The sequence below is a fragment of the Neolamprologus brichardi genome, chromosome 22, assembly GCF_056152115.1.
Source record: "Neolamprologus brichardi isolate AB-2024 chromosome 22, ASM5615211v1, whole genome shotgun sequence".
Lineage (NCBI taxonomy): Eukaryota > Metazoa > Chordata > Actinopteri > Cichliformes > Cichlidae > Neolamprologus > Neolamprologus brichardi.
The window spans coordinates 29,280,698-29,293,626 of NC_142124.1; positions in this window are offsets into that span (position 1 = coordinate 29,280,698).

Sequence of the window (12,929 nt, forward strand, 5' to 3'; positions counted from 1 at the left end):
CAGAAACCCATCGCACCAGGACACGCTTAAAAGAAGCTAAGGATTCATCTGCGTTGGGACGGAGAAAAAGATGCAGGTAATGTTTGTTTTAATCACATGAGTCATAAATGCTGTATCATTCATATTTACTAAGAGCCATTTACTGTTAGCTTGTCATTTCAAGCAGTTGTTCTGTCATGTTTTTGACACTTTTTTTTAAAACATTTTTCGATTTGTGGTTTTTTCAGGGCCGCTTAAAGCCAAGTTCTCAATGTATGCACGTATTTCTTATAAGTTTAGTTTAATTTTACTTCAGTCATCTGAACTGAGTGTGTCACGTTCACAGCATCTTCTGGCTGTTCAACATGTTCAAAATAAACTACAGGAAAACGCTGCCAGAGAAAATCCCCTTCTAGGGAACATAGGAAACATGGAGCATGACAAACACAGCTATGAAGGCAGGACATGACAATGAACAGAGCCTAACATAGACAATAAATACTCAAAAAGGAAGGGAAACGGGGGGGAAACACAGCTGACAACTATCAAGGGAGACAAAAAGACAAAAGAAGCAAAACTAAACAGCACACATGGGATGAAGACTAGCAAAATAAAACAGGAAGCTACAAAACATGGAAAACACACACAAAAACTAGAAAAGGCAAGGGAATAAAGGGGAACATGTAACTAAAATGAAGGAGAGTTGCAAACAACGTTAACAGAACAGAACCCAGATAAGTAAAGCTAAGGTGGCCTAAACTAGAAGCACTGATGCAGAGAAAACTAAGGCTAACAAGAACAAAGGGCTAAACAATGAGGATCTACAACTAACTTGATGAGGGGATGCAAGACAAACACAGACACTATATCAGAGATGGGAACACAAGAGAGGCAAGATTACAACACAGACTCAAGGGATACTTGATAAGGGCATGCTAAACTAAAACCCAAAACTGTCACATTCAGTGGTGGGACTCAAGCGCAGATCAGAGTTCAATACAAGGAATGACATTTATTTGCACAATCACCAAGTGCAGCTATATACAGTGGGGGAATTGCGGGGTTCCAAGGGTCCATGGGAAAAAATCTGGGAAGGGAATCTCATTCACACTTGCTGTCCTCTTCACACACGTTCACACGGTGGGTAGGTCACGGGTCCAGGAAAACTATACTCAGGGAAAGGTCGGTTACTCAGAGGCAAAAACACACAGGAGGTTCACAAAGCTAGAGATTCACAGAGCTAGAGGTTCACTCTCGCACAATCATCCAGTGATGAGGCTGTCTGCGACACGGTCTTAAATGTCCAACACATAATTGCAGCCTGATGAAGAAGAGCAGGTGTGTGAGCCAAGGGCAGGAGCCCGCAATGAGCTTTGCCCCGGCAGGGAGGCGAGAGGAGAAAGTAAACAGAAACACATGTGGCCTTGTGGGGTCGGCCTGGCAGACACGGGGACCATGACAAAAACAGAACTAGATGTAAAACAAAACCTTAGACTCAATATACAGAGAAACCAAGAAATGCAGAAGTTAAATAAAACTCAAAAACAATGGGTGTTAAACCCAGCAATCATAAGACTTTCTAGTAATTTCTATTTATTTATTTTATTTTTTTCAAATGTTTTTTTTAGCCTTTTGCTGGCTGATGTTGTGTTTCATTATATATTCTGATTTTGAAGTTCTCTGCTTTCCGTGTCATGCCTTGTCCTATGTACAAATCCAGAGGAAACACAAGCTACTACAATTTCTACAGTGTGCTATTACTTTAGTCTGGACATGAAGATTATTGAATTTTAACAGCAAAACATGCAGCTATGTTTATCAGTGATAACCACATAGAGTCTAAGTAAAATCTATCTCAGTATCTCAAACCCAAAATAGCCTTTCAGCCGTTTTTGATGTTCCAAATGTCGATATATTTTCCATCTGTTCTTTTTGTTCTAGATTTTAAGATAAACTAAAATCGAATTTGAAGTTCGATTGTTCGTTTGGATTAAGTGAAAAGCATTTAATACATTCTGACAAGTTTTGTTTTGTATCACTCATATGTATCAACAGCATGGAGGTGGTAGTGCAGAAGTTAACTGTTGCCTCATAGAAAGAAGGGCCTTTGTTCCTGTGCCTGGTGGGCTTCTTCTTCACAGTCTAAAATATCAGTGCTAGATTGATTGGTGACTCGCAGGTGACAGTATGTACAGATGTGAGTTGAAGTTTCGAGTCATCGGTATCTAGAAGTATCTATCTCTTTGAAAGATCACATTTTGTACTGTTGGATTAAGGTACAGAATTATCACCCAAGGTCCATGACTGGTCCACATGAGACCATAAGGATAGAAATACGTACCCTTGGTCAAGCATACAATGGTGGTACCTTTAAAGCAAGCACCCCAGGTATAATGACTTTTCAGGTATAATAATGAAATAACTGGATCATTTAATTTCCTAAGTATTAAATACAGCATATGACTTGGCCCAAAAGACCCACTAGCAAGATGCACCGGGAAAAGTCCAACAACAGGTCAAGATTTTGTTAAATGACTTACAAAGAATAAATCACTGCGCTTTCTCCTGTTTCTCTTTCTTAGGGTCATTTGAGTCCAGTTTTCCACAGGTCCATAAGCAGGCAAGTTTACCACACCTTTTCCTGAATATTGCAAGAGAAATGGAAAGGTTGTTGAAATATTAACACTGGTGATACTGTGAGCTCTCAGACAGTTGTCCTAATGTGTGGTGAGTTCACTGATCCACTTCTGCACTTTTCTTTGTGTCAGCTGGCTTGACAAAACTTAAAATCCCAGTCGGAAATAACATCCCAGTTGGAAACAGGTATCGCGACTGAAGCTAGATTTCTCTGTTAAGACCATCTGTTCACCCTCAGATAAATGTGGATATTTTGCAAGTCATGAGTCTTTTTACACACAAAATGATCCCTATGAGTGCCACCTACTGTAATCAGAGATATTATCAGATAAAATGATAAAATGTTGATTAAAATTCTTTAAGGAATATAAAAACATATGCCAGTGAAATGCAGCATTTTTACAAGTAAGACAACAGATCAGTCCTGATGAAAACCATCACTTTTGGGATTTAGTGCTCATAGCATTAACATAAACATTTTATCTGTGCATTAGAGCTGTGAAAATTTAAACCTGATACATTTAAATATCAAATTTGAGTGTCCCACAGTCTAATAAAAGGAAAAAAGGGAATATCTTCAGTTTGCCAGTAAAAAGTAAAAAAGATTTATTGATTGAACAGACATTCTTGGTGTTGTAATAGCTACAATTCTGCATCACAAAATTAATACATGGACAATCCTGTGACAATGCAATGCACAATTTCGTTTTTAATGGTTTTAGTAACACACAGGTTAACAACTTGAACACATAAAATGTATTTCTCCAGCATATAATCTATAATGCAGTTCAAACGTGTTGTAGCTTCCAGCTAATTTTAAATCAAAACACTGACCACAACCTGACCAGATGTATTTGGCATCTGTTACCATGGTGATTTAAGCCAAGTAAAGGAGAGGAGTAAGAAAATGGCTAGTTTAACTCGCTTTATCTATCAGTGGTTTTAACTTTTAGGGTGATTGGGTGATGACAAAATGAAATCCCCCATATATTATGTTAATTTTTGAATGAAAACAACCGAATCCTTATTTAGTCTGTTGTCATCACATCCTTTAGTGTGTACAGAATGTTATGGGAGCAACCTGGAGAATTGTTTTTGCTCAGTCAGTTGTGTGCTGAAGAAAGAGAGGGAAAAGAAGCAGACAGTTGTCAAACCAAAGATAAGCGATATGCAGCGTCGTGAGAATCCAGCAATGACCGGCAGACCAAGGCCAAACAACATGCAACCTGCAGGGACTTGGTATCATCATGGCAGGCCCAGTTTTCCACCAAGAGTAAGGCACAATCTGGATAATGCTGGACTCAGAGCCCAACTGGAAGAGACTCAGTGGCAGCTACACATGTGTAAATCCAGTCTTAGAGAAGCAAACACGAAGGCCTTGTATTTTGAGAGTCAGGTGGATGAGTATCGCAGAAAGTTCTACTATTTGGATATGGAAACTGAGAAGACAATCAACGATCTGAAAAAGCAGCTGGACCCAGCACTCAGTAATGAAACCAAGTCTTACCTGCAGGACATTCACACGCTCAAATTTGAGCTTCGTGAAGCTAAAATTGAACGAATCAACAATGCAAATAGGTTGATTCTAGCAGATAAGATCATGCATAAGCTTACTTCTAACCTGGGCGATGCCAACAAGAAGCTGCAGCAACCGAACAGAAACTCTATAGACACCCAAACGACGATCAGTGACGCTCCTTCAAAGAACCAGTGCTGCGAGATGCAACAGACGTGCATTGACCAACTCCAGCAGCAGCTTCAAAATGCTAAGGAAGAACTGAAGAAGCAAGCTGAGGAACACGAGGATGAGAAAGAGGCTTTACGCTCTGAAATTAAGCAACTTAAAGGCCTCAAAGAACAAAATGAGGAGAAGCTGATGAATTTAGAGAAAGAGCTAAACGACACGAAAGCTTCCTACATCGCACTCCTGGAGGAGCAAAAGAAGGAGAATGCTAACTTCACACAGGCACTGCAAAAAGAAGAGGAGGAGAAGGCCTCACTTCTAAAGACTCTGAAGGAGCAAGAGGACATGGAGAAGAGATTGGAGGAACTCACGTCTATAATCAATGAGTTAGAACAAGAGTCTGAAGAGAGGAAGAGGAGTTGCTGGCCTTTTAGGTTCTTTTCTTAACTGGCATCTGTCAGTCTGTATTAAAAATGAATAAATAAATGTATGTTATGAAATAGCCTTTCAGTCTTGTGCTTTTGTTTAGGTGACAACATGAGTGCACAGTTTTGGGGCAATATTTTGAATACGTTAGGGCAATAAAATGACTGGGTAACACCTTAAAATAAAAAAATTCAAATGAAACTTTACACAACTTCACAACCATTACTTGAATCTACTTACAGTACAATTTTTAAAAAAAAGAAGAAAAACCTGACTTTTCCCCTCATTCTTATGTTCTTAGGTATTTGTAGGTAAACATAATTACATTTTAATTCAAATAAGATACACTGAAATTACATTTAATTACAAGGGAATTACATCCTTAGATGTGGGCTGTATTATAAAGTGTTACCAAGGACGTTAGTTAAGGTTAGCAGAAGATCACATTTTCCCTGATACATTTGAAGTTTGCATGAAATACTTCACATTATAAGTATAATTCTTTTTCAAAGAAACAATGGAAATGACTATTTGAAAAGCTGTCAGAGCTGTTGCATTTAAATGTAGCCAATAAGGAGAAAATATTGTTTATATATTAATATTGTCCATGAAATTCATGGTTCGGTTTGGTTCGATACTTTGGTGTCACGGTTCGATATTTTTTTGATACAAAAAAATGTTCATGCCTTTTTAATTTGTCATTTATTAAAATTATAAATATATATTTTAACTCAAAAGTACAGTTTTTAAATTTAATGTTGCTGAAACAACAAAGTAAAAAAAAAGAAATCTATCTGATCAAGAAATCACTCATCTTTGGAAAAGAGAGTTTATTACAGAGAAATGGCTCTTTCCAAAATAAAAGCTATACTATACGCTTCTTCTGGGCTATATTCTCAGCAGCATATTAAACATATCAGGTCCCCATAAGGAGAATCATGTGCTAACGGCTGTCTAAATGACTCGGTAAAGTTTGTAGCATGCGTGCTTGTTGTTTTTGTCTGCTTCCACTTGTCTTTGCACTAGGATGATGTCGGAGTAAATGTGCAGTCATATTCGTTGTGTTCCCACTAGTGCTGTCAGCGTTAATCTGAAATGATGTTAACGAGCTACCGCGGATCGCCCCGTGCATGGGGCTGGACGGCCAACACGTTAACTAGCTAACTGCACTAACGCACTAGTTCCCACCAATGTAACATTGGTTACACCAATGTAGCATTGCGTGGCACATCTAACATACTGTTTTACTTTAGTCCATGACGTGCTTACCTTCAGGGTCATACGTCACAGGAAAACCAAGGCACATCTGAATTAGAGACTTCTGTCTCGCTAGCTTGCCCTGCGCTCAGTGAATCTGCGTTCAACTACTCCGCCTAGGCTGCACTGTCAAGCGCAGATCCACTGAGCGCTCAACACAGACAGCATTGTCAGAAGGAAAGTTGATAAAATAAATTAAACATTTTGTATTGTTCGATACATATGCGTACCGAACCGAAAGCACTGTATCGAACGGTTCAATATCGATATGAGTATTTTTGCACCCCTAATATATATATATATATATATATATATATATATATATATATAATACAGCCTGCAACTAAGGGCATAATTAAAGAGAATGTAAGTGTATTTTATTTAAAAGTAAATTGTTATTATACTTAGCTACAAATATTGGGTTAACAACTCAGGTTTTTAAGGGAAATAGTAGTAGTAGTAATTTTGCAGAAAAATAAAAAAAATGTGTGGGTTGAGTGGGTTTTCTCCAGGTACTCCGGCTTCCTCCCACATTCAAAAGATGTGCAGCTAGTGAGGATAGGTTAATTGGAAACTCTAAATTTCCCATAGGTGTGAATGCAGGAGTGAATGGTTGTCTGTGTCTATGTGTTAGCCCTGCGACAGACTGGTGACCTGTCCAGGTTGAACCCTGCCTCCCGCCCTAAGACAGCTGGGATAGGCTCCAGCCCCCCCATGACCCTGAAAAAGGAGAAGTGGAAATGAATGGATGGGTGGATGGAACAAAAAATAGATAGATACATAAGAATAAGGGGGTAACAAGTGAAGTGGAGTGGCTTAACCTTGCCTAACTTCCAGGTCTTTTATGTTTTAAGTGAAAGAAATTAAATTAGACTTGGCTCCATCAGTTTAAGGTCACATAGGCCTGCACATTTATTTTATTCTGATAAGTTGGCAAGGAAATTTTAATGTTGATAAATAATAGAATATCCATCATAGAGATATATAGGGACATATAATGAATATTAAATAAACCTGTAAAAAAATATGTAAAAAGGCAAGGCAGTTAATATAATGAGTGACATCTCACAGTGAATGTGACATCTGTTATAGAGCGCTTTGAGTACTCAGAGAGTAGAAAAGCGCTATATAAGAATCAGTCCATTTACCATTTATATATTAATATTGTTTCTTGCAGATACAGTAAAATACAATTTTCCATATTTCACACTGTGTACTTCTGAAAAGTTTTTCTCACAGTTTTCTGTTATAAGTTTGGTTTGAGAAACAAAGTGAATATTTGATCACTATACTAGCTGTTAGATTCAACATTTAAAATGCAGAAAGGACTCTTTATTGTTCATCTGCTGTTAGGAGACTCCAGGCCATCTGTGCATGAGCAACCGTTTTCCCTTTTAACAATCAACATAATTAAAACGGTGCACCGAAATAAGGACATAATTTAGTGATATAGGGGGGGTGAGGCCAGCCCCTCCCACGTCACTATACTCAGGTCAGATTTAGGTCAGTATTATCAAGGGCCAACCCAAAATGCAGGTTTGGTATAATAGTATTTGTGCTTTTTACTCACTCTGTAAATTTTCATCCTTCTACTAATTTCATTGGACTCTACAGCAGCACTGAAAATCAGACGGTCAGTTATTTTTACATTTTCCACCCTACATGAAGACAGTCCCCCGATTCTTTTCATAAAGACTCATCTGTGCAATAGTCTAAGCCTCACCAAATCAGTCAATGTTGAAAGTGTGCTGATGCACCTTATTATGTTCCCAAAGGGGGAAGACTTTCAGGCTTTGTCCGAGGCTCTCACACTGTCCAGGCTAATCTTAGGTGTTTATTAAATGCCTGCGACCTCAGACAGCAGCAGAATCCAAATGAAATTGAGCAAATTGAACATTTACATGCACAAAAGGTTCCACAGTTTGTTGGAAAATGATACAGTGTACTTTTTTGCTCCTCACACACAGTGTCACAGATCAAAAGCTACAGATAAATCAATTGTTATAGATTCTGAGTAGGACTATATAAAAGGTGGGTCACCCAAAATACTAGTGAACCAGTGGTTTTGTGTCATCAGTGCACAATAGAAACACTCATAATTTACTGGTCGCATCCTTCTAAGTTATTCTTTCTTCGTTTCATAGATATATGCATTAAGATGCTGCATCCCAGTTTGTGAGAAGTGTCGCTGCACTTTGCTCACTGGTTGTGATGATGATTTTTGACTCCAGTGTTATCTAATGATAACTGAATGTTAAGTGGCCCTGCTGACACTACATTAAGCAAACATCAACCTAAAAGAAAAAATAATAATTTTAATTGAAGAAGTGCAAAAAAAGATGTCAGCTGGCTTTATTGCTGTATGTGTTATGTACATTATTATAGTGCCAATAAATGGAAGCAATCAATACAGCAGTATCTTTTGTAAAAGCTTCTTAAATTGGTCACGGAAGATGGCCGTGCCTTCCTGGGACTGGTTCTGCTGGAGCTCTCTTCCTGTTAGAAGTGAGTTTTACCTTCCCACAGTTGCCACGTGCTTGCTCATAGGGGGGTTGTGGATTTTCTGGTTGTCAGCCTACAATATAAAGCGCCTTGAGGTGACTGATGTTGTGTGTCAATGTCATATAAACAGAATTGAATTGAACTAAATTGTAAATACAACACAATGAAAAGAGCAACAGACAGGAGATAATAGAGGGAGACAACCAGCTAGGTTAAATGGAAGGCTTTGGGTGGGGCAAAGGAACCCCTTTGTAGCCAAAGGTGACCACTTAGCTTAGCAACCCTCCCTCTCTCCTTATCGAATTTCCGCAGCTAGATACCTGATTACAGTCTTCCCACAAGCAGAGCATACATCATGCTTTTGATGACAACCAGAAAGACTAAATTGAGTTTGTTTAACTCATTGTGCTTTAGCTAGGTTGGCAAATTCCATCTTTTGGTAAAGCTGAAAGTAGTGCCTTTGGTCTTGCTACAGTATCACTTTCTATGAGATGGTTTCGTTTCGTTCACCTCTTTGTCCCCATGAATCACTTTCTCTTTTCACTTTGTCTTCTCAAAGGCAGATTCACCTTTCCTCCTCTGTCTACCTCTCCCTGTTCTTTCTTTCCTCCACTTTTATTGTCTTGCGTTCCCTGCTTCTGTCGCTCCATTGCACCGCCATAATCTTCCCCCAGAAACCATTGCAGGTCTCTTTTGTAAAAGCAGCACAGTACATGAATTTTACATTGGCTGCACACAGTCTTCTGTCAATACTCCCACTGACCACAGTGGGTTCACTCTTCCCATTCTGCCCAACACACATGCACATGCACACAGTCAGCCACATGGGTATGTGTTTGCACATACAACCCAACATGACCCCAGAAGTCCATGAGAGCGCAAACACAGACTCTCACAATTCTCCTCACAGACGAATATCGAAGCATGCGGCGCATTCAGAACACAGATGAAATGCCTCAGATCAAAGACGTTCTGATGTCTGCCTGATGTTTTATTTAAGTATTTTCAAGGGGGGATATTAGCAGAAAATATTATTTATTTCTGGTGGAATTTGGAGTGTTTTTTGCAGCACTGGTTCTGACAGCACACATGATGCTCCTAATGTGACACATTAAAAGGAAAAACTAACCCCAAAGTAGAACTCATACATGTTACTCTTATAATATTGGACAGTTGGATCTACATTTTGAGGGCGTAAACAAGTCTCCGTGAAAGGCACTAACAAGGAAGGCAAGAGAGTGGGAAACAAATGTGAGACCCTTTACACTGCCTGTGAATAGGAGTGTGACAATTGTGACAGAATCCCGGCTGATTAAAATTTCAAGCACATTTTCTGCTTCATAACTGCTAACTTTGCTCCATAAATCGGAGTTAGATGTAAGAGTTTGGATGCATATTATGTGGTGCAGAAAGTCAGGCTTCCTACTGGGTCATTTCCGTGTGTTTAACATCACCATCTGCAACCTTGGGTTTCTGATTTCCAGCTGTACGAGAGAGCTGCTTAAAAACATTGAACTCTATGAGACCAGCGGCGAATCATACAACTAAAGCATGATGTTCAGTTCAGTTCAGGCAGGCCACAAAGTCAAGCTCAGCTGATGTTTATATGGCTCAGCCATGCCATCCAGTGCTTCTAATTAACTCACTATTTGAGGTCCTTTAGCAAGCCTACAGTCACGACATATCTGCGAGCTCCTTTGGAACACACAACAACACCAGCACCTCCTTTCATACCAAATCTCGCCACCTCCAACATTCCACATATGCACAAAGAAAGGGCGCAGAGGTCCCAGAACAAAGCCATGCTGCGTAGCATAAATTAGAGCAGATGGAAATATCATTCTTTCTCCGACTATAGCTGTCCTGACTGAATAAGGGTTTGTGATTTAGCCCTAATACGGCAAACAAATAAGATTTGTCTAGCAGGATGGACTATTTTGCACCTGTTTGATCACACTAATGACAAACCAGCACAACATAAAGAGACACTTAGAAAGAATAGGAATGCACAATATGAGTTTCTGTTTCATATCAGCATGTCAATTAAAACACTGAGGGAAAAATAACTGAATGAAAAACGTAAATTAGAGAGGTGCCTGCCTTCTTGCTGAGGAGGAAGAAGCAATGACTCGAGCATGGGGAGGTCAGTATTGCTGACCTGGAAATTGTTACAGATTCAGATCGTCTCGAGCCCTGCTAATGCCCCACAAATCCCAACCCCTCTCTTTTCCCACATTGACATATTCCATGGTGCAGCTAAAATGAAGACAAGTTCTTGAAGAATTAGGGCCCTCGGGAGATCGCCTGGAAATGCAGCATGTCCAAAATGTGAAACACATCATTCGGAAAGGGATTCAGTAGCTAAAAAGCTACTGAAGCAAAATATTCTCTGCCTAAAAACTGAACTGGGTTTAAGAAGGAGTTTCAATCCTTTGATCATTCTGCCGGAGTCAATACAGTCCTGACATATTCTTAAATGTTACTGTAAAGAACAGATGATGTTCATTTTCACAAAACAGATCAGGTGACCTATATTTGCTTATGTGTCAGGGTACAAATACACAGCTTCTCCAAAGCTTTTGTGCTTTATTGCATAATTTTTGTGACTTTCCACCTTTAAGCTGTTTTTAGCATCCACAGTGTGCACTGCACAGTCAATCCACTGCATTTCTCTCTCTGTTTAAGCAGCTGATGCTGTTTGAGGGAAAAAATAAGCTCTACACTCCAAAACAAAAGTACTTATATTCTATCGCTCCATTCCATAAAGTAAATATATGAAATAAATATTTGCTTTCATCACTATAAGAAAACTCTCTTGAGTGCCAATACCAGAATGGGTGGTTTAAGAGCTTCCTCTTAAATAAAACTGTGCAACTGGTCTGTCGTTTAATTTAAAACTGAAGGGGTTTTTTTCCCACAAAATGGTGTGTTTGAGGTTGTGACTAGGGAATCTGTTGCTAGTAACTTAGGGATCTTCTTAGATTTTAGTCAATTTTTCAGTTAACTAATGTGGCTCATCTAGTTTCTCTAAATACAGATTTGAGAACCTTTTATTGTGAGTATATCCAGTTTAAAGACCCAATGTTTGAATTCATACTCTGGGTAAAAACAAATTTTCACACAAATTTGGGGGAAAGTGATGACACGATTTTATATTTGAAAGAGAAAGAGAGTGAAAGAGATTGTGATAATTACTTATAAATGTTTCAATACTTATACAGAGGGCAGGAGCCTCACATATGCACACATGCTCACACCTACAACAGAGAGAGACAGAACAAAAAGAAGGAGAGAAAGATAAAATGTGGTGAGGACTAGGGGACCACCATGTTTTACAGATGGCTGTAGGCATTGTACCTCTCCCCTGACCTCCTACATAATGTTAAGTATGTAAGTACATTTGGACCTTGTTGGAGCAAAAATCTTAGCAAAAATTTATTTTTGCTAAAAATGTACACACACTGATGCATTCTCAAAAAGTTATCATAAATTCATTCAAATGCATAGGTAGGAAAACCGCCATGTTCCTCCACCATATTTGAATAAAGTGGCAGGAAAGGACACCCGACTAATCACGTTTGACAATTGTCCAAAGATAATCACACCTTCCATTTGATAACCCCTTTGATTATGTTCTCACATTGTATGACAGTTTATTCACAAAGTTTCATTGTCCAATAAAATCCAATTCAATGACAGTTTTGTTAACAGCAGCTAACAATGGCTAACAGCAGCTAACAATGGCTAACAGCAGCTAACAATGGCTAACAGGAGCTAACAATGGCTAACAGCAGCTAACACTTCCAAAAAAGCAATCCTTCTGACTGAAAGGTTCAGCGTAACAACTCACCTCAGCATTGTTGTCACTGGTCGTAAGTGAGATGCTCTGCTCACTGATCCAAGTTGGACTCCTTTCACAAAGTTTTATAAACTCTTCCAGAATTAATAGATGTGGATACTTTTCACCTAGCATTGACCGCTGAGGTAAACTGTGGACTAGCAGCCTTGAATGGATAATGAAAAACTCCAGGGCAGATCTGGTCCAAACAGTAGCAAAAACACACCAGCCAACTACTGTTTTAATGTTTTTCATGTCCCTTGGCTAACTAAAACATCGGCCACCACAGCTAGGATTATTCACTTGAAATGCGAGGGGTAAGAAAGCAAAATCAGTTGACAGATTTCTTATATATACTAATATCAAGCAGTGAAAACGCCACTGATGTGGCGTTTTCACTGCTTGGACATGGACATTTACCCATTCAACAAGCATTTTGTGTGTAATACTGAACATATGTGTAGTTCTGATTTTCAGAAACCGTTTTTCCTTACATAGCCAAAAATGTTGATTTAAAACTTTCCCCACAAAGTCAGGAATAAAGCTGTGGTAGGAGAACACTGTATTTACTGCTTTTTAAAATTCTACTCAGGACATAAGCATCCT